Source organism: Nicotiana tomentosiformis, chromosome 2 (genome assembly GCF_000390325.3).
Source record: "Nicotiana tomentosiformis chromosome 2, ASM39032v3, whole genome shotgun sequence".
In the NCBI taxonomy this organism is placed as follows: domain Eukaryota; kingdom Viridiplantae; phylum Streptophyta; class Magnoliopsida; order Solanales; family Solanaceae; genus Nicotiana; species Nicotiana tomentosiformis.
This window is the reverse complement of record NC_090813.1, coordinates 27,949,837-27,957,385: the sequence shown is the minus strand read 5'-3', so window position 1 is coordinate 27,957,385 and position 7,549 is coordinate 27,949,837. Positions and strand designations below refer to the sequence as shown.

General features: G+C 38.9%; 1 long non-coding RNA gene across 1 annotated transcript; it reads right to left on the bottom strand.

The window, feature by feature from the left end:
* On the bottom strand, positions 1–574 carry LOC138904387 (uncharacterized). The gene is made up of 2 exons (XR_011413429.1): positions 266–574; positions 1–44 (listed from the first exon to the last, which is right to left on the bottom strand). It is a non-coding gene; the product is annotated as an uncharacterized lncRNA (long non-coding RNA).
* Positions 575–7,549: the final 6,975 nt, after the last annotated feature.

Here is a 7,549-nt window from a genome sequence, read left to right as displayed (position 1 = left end):
TAGAGCAAACAAACTTTATATAGAAAGATATAACAAAGTACTCCCTCCGTTTCAATTTATGTGAATCTATTAGACTGGACACGAAGTTTAAGAAAAGAGAGAAGATTTTTGAACTTGTGGTGTAGAATGAAGCATATATATTTTGTGTGGTTATAAATCATTGCATAAAGGTAAATTGTTTCCAAATAAGGAAAGAGGTCATTTTTTTTTGGCTCGGACTAAAAAGTAAATAGGTTCACATAAATTGAAACAGAGGGAGTAGTACAATTGATAGTGTGTATGGCTGAAGAATACATAAGAAATAAAATTGACATCATTAGTGGAGATGCTAGGAATATGAATGCTACCAAAAGATTACAATCTTAAAATATAAATTCATTAATAATTAATATCGGATCTAAATATGTTTGCACTTTAATGATCTCTAATGATTTCTTCAATTGGATATAAGACTTGATCTCATTGACAAGGAGTGGTGGTTTTTTATGTATTTTTCTATTTGAAGTCTATCTTTTACCTTTATCATATGCAAATCTAAGCTTTTTGATATCGGAGGCTTCTTCCTTTTTTTTTTTTTTTTCATTCCTCTATTTTTTGTTAGCTTTCCTAATACCAAACAAAAAGAAGTTTACCCTATAGAAAAAAATGTTAATTAGTTGACATTGTTTGTGTCTTATAGAATGAACTTAAGAATATATATCAATAAAAAAATATTGGAAAAAACTCTTAAATCTTCAAGACTTTATGTGTTCTTGCTAAAAAAACATGAAAACTCGTAAAATAGTAATGAAATATAAAAATAAAATATTTTTTAGTAAGAATATATTGACCAAGATGATTGAAGACTTTTTAGTGTCATCATTTTTGTAACGACCTGACTGGTCGTTTTGCTTTCTAGATTCTCATTTTCCTAATTAAGACTCCTCGTATGTTCTTTTATTTTTTTATGACTTACGGGGATGGTTAGTTCGGGTTCGGAAGGGTTCGGGTTGAAATCAGAACACTTAGTTCCTTAATAGTGACTTAAAATGGTTAAGTTTGACTTGAGTCAACGTTTTGAGTAAACGACCCCGAAATCGGGATTTGACGATCCCAATAGGTTCGTATGATAATTTTTGACTTGGGTGTGGGTTCTGATCGGGTTTCAGATGATCCGGAAGCGTTTCAGCGCTTAATGTTGAAAGTTGGCACATTGAAGGTTTTTAAGTTCTTTAAGTATGGTTTGGAGTAGGTTTTGGTGTTATCGAGGTCCATTTGGGATTCCGAGTGTAGGAATAGTTTCGTATTGTAATTTAAGACTTACACGCAAAACTTGGTGTCATTCCAAGTAGTCTGAGTATGATTCGGCACGTTCAGAGTAAGTTGAAAAGCTTGAAGTTCATAACTTGATTCAATCTGTTGGTGTGCTGTTCTGGTTTCCTTCTTCGCGAACGCGAAGGAATCCACGCGATCGTGAAAAAGGAATTGGGGAGACAGGGTGGTTTTGTGCTTCAGGTTCGCAAAGGCTTGGGGCCAGTGGCCTTCGCGTTCGCGGGAGACGTATCGCGTTCACATAGAGTCAAAGGCCTGGGACTGGGCAACCCAGTTGCCTTACGCGTTCGCGAGTGAGGGCACGCGTTCTCGATGAGGAAGCGGCGCAGTGCATCGCGTTCGTGACTGTCCTCTCGCGATCGCGAAGAGGAATTTTCCTGGGTTCAGTAGTTTTGCCTTCGCGATCACGAGGACTTGTCCGCGATCGCGGTGAAGGCAAATCTGGGCAGAATGTTTTTAAAGTCGGGACTTAGGCTTTTTGGTCCATTTCTCTCACTTGTTGGTCGCATTTAGAGATATTTGAGGAGGGATTTTCACCTAGCACTTTGAAGTAAGTAATTTCTATACAATATGAGTTTAATACATACATTTTGGGTAGATTCTTAACATATAAATTGAAAAAATTATAGGTTTAGTTGAAAAACCTAGGTTTTGATAAAAATTGGATTAAACTACGAAAATGATTATGAAATTGGGTAAAAATTATATATTTGAGTTCGTGGGGTTAGGGGTAAAATTTATCTTTGAAAATTTCCGGAATCCGGGCACGTGGACCCTGAGGTGAATTTTAGGAATCTTTCAATTTGGGTTGGGTAATTACTCTAATAGCTAAATTATGAACTTATGAGTGTATATTGATTAATTTATATAATATTTGGCTAGTTTCGGATTGTTCGACACCAACTTGAAGCTTTAGAGTGAATTTATGGGCCGGAAAGTGAGATTTGGGATGGGGTAAGTGATAAGTGAGAATTTTGACTATTTATTAGCACCTTTTAGCTTTTGTTTTAGCCTGAAAGTATTGAATGGTGTTTCCGAAACTAATGAAATTGTGCAAATTGCATGAATGCTGGAATTTTGGTCTCCAGAAATGAAATCTGGCTAAAAAAGGAGTGTTCCGAGGCACAAGGCAATAAAGGGCGCAAAAGCACAAATGTGCAGGCCGCAAAAGGAATTCTGCGGCCACAGAAGAAATTGCGGACCGCAGAATTCCATCTGTGGCTATAAACCAAGAAGAATAATTTAGCAGAACTTTGAGCAATGTGCGGACCGCACATAAATTATGCAGCCGCAAAACTGGGCTAAGAGTCAAAGATCAGAGAGTATGCAAAAAGACCAAGTCCAGGAGCCTTTGTGAATTGCGGACCACACAGGAATTGTGCGGCCGCAGTCCAGAAATGTGTTTCCACAGAAGATTGCCTTGCGGCCGCAGTTCAGAAATGTGCAGCCGCTAAACTTCACTTCCTGCCAGCTGAAGAAATCTACGGACCACACATGGAATTATGCGGCCGCAGAACCTCCCGGGGGGCATTTTTATCTCAGATTTTTAGCCCTGTATAAATAGACGAGCTTCACAAAATTAGGTCAAGTTTTGAACGTTTGAAGTTGTTGTAGCCGTTTTTCTTACTACTTTAGGAAGTTTTACATTATTTTGGTGTATTTACATTAGATTTCATCATTTTAATCTTCATTATGAGTTTAATTATCTTATCTTCTTTATTTTCTTCCAAACCCATTATGAGTAGCTAGACTCTTACTAGGGTTGTGACCCAATCCTAATGTGTAAACCTTATGGGTATCTAATTTAGTATTTGTTTATGATTGGGTGTTGATTATTTAACTTAGTTCATACTTTAATTTTAGAATTAATGGTTGCAAATATTGATTCATGCCTATTTGACTTAGTCTCTACTTGAAAAAGAGGGACCTAGTCTAGGATAACTTAGCTAACAAGGAATTGAGTCAATTGAGAGATTGATTAACCCATTTAAAGGGTTCAACCTAGAGATAGTAATAACCCGACTTGAGCACTTATCAACTGTATCGGTTGATACCCATTTGGTTTTGAGAAAGCCAAATTGGACAAAATCACTCTCAGCCCGAGAGGTATTGTGTGGGTAGTGTAGAGTTGTGAGCTATAATACATCCTAATCAACAAAATAAAAATTAACATCTTTACCCCATTAGGCAAACACCTAGGTTATGGTCACAACCCTAGGACTTTTACCTAATTGAAAAAACCTTAAAAACATTTATCTCTTGTCTATTTCCTTTATCTTGCAACCGTTAGATTAACACTAGAAGTAGAAAACAAAACTGTGTTGTGGAAGTGCAATGTAGATAACCTATTTTCTTGCTTCAAATATATACTCCTAACTCATATCATAACTCCCAGTGGATTAGACCCCGACTCCTATTTGGGTAATTATTATTGCATACGACCGTTTCATATCTCTTATTTAGGTGTGTTGTGGACGTGATCAATTTTTGGCGCCGTTGCCGGGGAGTTAAAACGGTGTTAGCTAAATATTTGGGTGTGTTTTTGGAAAATCTTCTTTTCCTTCTGTGTTACTAACTTGTTTGTGAAATCGTAGGTACAACCATGACAAACAATGAGCTCGAAAATTAGCCTTTGGGTGATATGGACATTGAGGATGACCAAGTTGATAAGGTTCCTCTTGAACCTCAAGCCAATAGTAGAGACCGAGTGCCTCATGACAATGTCCCCGCTCCACCACCACCTCCACCACGAGCGGCTCCACATCGGGTGTTACCCAATGAAGGGTATGCCAGTGCAATAGTCCCTCCCCGTATTAAGGCGTGCAACTTTCAAATAACCAATGTAATGCTCACTTTGCTAGAGCAACGAGGTTTCTTCACCGGTGCTCCAAGTCAAATTGCATACAAACATTTGAAGGGGTTTGTGGACACTTGTTGGGGGAGCAAAAAAATAAATGTCTCCGAGGATGCATTGAGGCTAAGGATTTTTCACTTCTCTCTACGGGGGAAAGCTTTAGATTGGTTGGAACGTTTGCCGAATCATTCCATTCACACTTGGGATGAGTTGCCGAAAACATTTATCTCTAAGTTCTTCTCTCCGGGACACATGGCTACTCTTCGAGATGAGATTTTGGAATTCAAGAAAGAGCCGAATGAACCACTATACGAGATTTGGGAGTGGTATAGAACAATGGTCAAGGAACGTCCCAACAACAATATGATGGAAAACATGATTCAACAAACCTTCTTGTAACGACCCGGTCGGTCGTTTTGAGTATTATAACCCTGTTTCCCTATTTACTGCTTAATTTATTCTTTATATTAATTTTATGACTTAACGGGTTAATTGGTTCGGGTCCAGTGAGGTTTTGGAATGAATTGGAACAATTAGTTTCAAGGTTTAAAGCTTAAGTTAAAATAGTGATCGGATGTCGACTTATGTGTAAACGACCCCGGAATAGAGTTTTGATGATTCCAATAGCTCCGTATGGTAATTTTGGACTTAGGAGTGTGTCCGGAATTTTTTTAGAAGCCCGTAGTGGAATTTGGCTTGAAATGGCAAAAGTTGAATTTTCGAAAAGTTTGACCCGGGAGTTGACTTTTTGTTATCGAGGTCGGAATCCAGTTCTGAAATTTTTTATAGCTCCATTATGTCATTTATGACTTGTGTGCAAAATTTGAGGTCAATCGGACATAATTTGATAGGTTCCGGCGTCGTTTGTAGAAATTGGAAGTTTCAAAGTTCATTAGGCCTGAATCTATGTGTGATTCGTGTTTATTGTTGTTGGATGTGATTTGAAGACACGACTAAGTTTGTATGATATTTTAGGACTTGTTGGTATATTTGGTTGAGGTCCCGGGGGCCTCGGGTGAGTTTCGGACTGCTAACAGATCAGTTTTGGACTTGGCATTTCAGCTGAAGAATGCTGGTTTTCTGTCACTGGTTTCCTTCTATGCGATAGCGTGAGAAGGTCCGCAATTGCATAGGCTTGTTTGGGCAAGGGTGAGATTGTTCTATGCGATCACGTGAAGGCAACCACGATCGCGTAGGTTTGGCCAGGCTGTGCTACGCGAACGCGTGGTAAATGTCGCGTTCGCGTAGAGGAAATAAAGCATAAGTGAAGGTCACGCGTTTATGCTTCGCGATCGCATGGACAAGTCCGCGATCACGTAGGTTTATGCATCAGTGATCCGCGTTCGTGTGGATTCAACCGCATTCGTGAAGGCCAAATTTGGGGGTAGTTTCTTTTGTGCTTCACGATCACGTCAACTAATCCGCAATCGTATACGGTCAAGTTTTGGCAGTGGAAATGAGTGCTTCGCGATCGCAGGACTTGGGCCGCGATCGCATAGAAGAGATGACTGGGCAGAGAGTTTAAGTTCTGAAAATGGGACTACCGATTTGGAGCTCAAGAAGAGGCGATTTTTGGGAGATTTTCAAGAAAAACAACGGGGTAAGTATTTTTAACTCAATATTGGTCAAATTACCCGAATCCCTGGTTGTTTTTAACATTTAATTGGTGAATTAAGTTGGAAAATTGTGAAAACCCTCTTGGTTTAATCTGAAGATTTGAGGGTCGAGTTGATGTCGGATTTGAGTAAAATTTGTATGGTTGGACTTGTGGTTGAAGAGGCGTTCATATTTTGTAACTTTTGTCGGGTTCCGAGACGTGGACCCCACATGTAATTTTTGAGAGTAATTTTGGATTTATTGGAAATATTAGTATTTGATATAGAATAAATTCCTATAATTTATGTTGATTGAATCAAATTAATTGTGACTAGATTCGAGCCGTTTGGAAGTTGATACGCACAGAATGGAATTTCAGGAGCATTGTTTAGCTTGCTCGACATTGGATTCAGCTTGTTCGAGGTAAGCAACTCTTCTAATCTTGGAGTTGAGGGTATGAACCCTGAATATACGTATTATGTGAATTGTTTGGAGGTGACGCACATGCTAGGTGACTGGCGTGTGGGCGTGCACTATAGAAATTATGACGTAATTGGTTCCGTAAACTTTTGTAATCAAATAATCTTGGCATTTTCTATGTAGTTTTAAGTGTTAAAGAAATTGAGTTGATAATCATATTAAAAATCATGTTGAGGCTATGTGCAAGTATTATTAGAACCCACAGAGGTCATATGTTCATACTCAGTCATATTCATTTTATTACATATCATATCTTAGTCTCTGTTATTATTTATTGATACATCATATCACCATTTTCGGTCTAATTTCATGACATTGTGAGCCCATGAGAGAGAGACTGGAGAGATTGATGACTGAGGGAGGACGAGGGCCTGACTGTGAGGATATTTTTGGGATCGGGATGCACGCCGCAGCATGCCATATTGGCTTTATATACATTATTATTGTTATGTGGATCGGGGCTGCCCGCCTGCAGCAGACCTTATAGGCTTTATATAGCACGTGAGTTGTCCGTGCAACACGTGAGTTGTCCATGCTGATCCAGATATTTATACTATAGCACGTGAGTTGTCCGTGCAGTACGTGAGTTGTCCGTACAGTTTATAGCACTTGGGCTGAAGGAACCCCTCTGGAGTCTGTACACACCCCCAATGAGCGCAGGTACCTACTGAGTGCGAGTGCCGAGCGATTGGGAGGACTGAGTGACTGGGAGGACTGAGTGAAATGATACTCTAAGAGTATGCATATGGTTTTATCATTGAGTGCATCGCATTGACATCCACATTTGACATACAAGCATAGAGATGAATTTTCCTCATGTTGTACGGTATCACATCATTCATGATTTCTCACACATATTGGCATATGGGCATAGTGATGCATTTTCCACTGGCTATCTGGAAAGAAAATGATACATCTTAATTATTATTGAAAGGATTTTTGGAAAAATTACTGTTTTCAAACTTATTCATATTTTTGGCAACTTCGGTAAACGATTTGGGTTTTCACTGATGTACTTGGAAGTCAGAACTATTTTCAGAAATCATGATTAAGTTGAGCTTTTCATCTACGAGTTACTTCTTTTATTACTTGCTTTATGTTGTTATGAATTGTTGTTGCTTATGGGAGTTGGACTCTGACCTTGGTACAAGCTCGTCACTACTTTCAACCTAAGGTTAGGTTTGTTACTTATTGAGTACATGGGGTTGGTTTTACTCATACTATACTTCTGCACCTTGCGTGCATATATTGGATGTTGATGTTGCTGTACTCGACGGGAGCTGGAATTGACGAAGTACATGCGTTCTG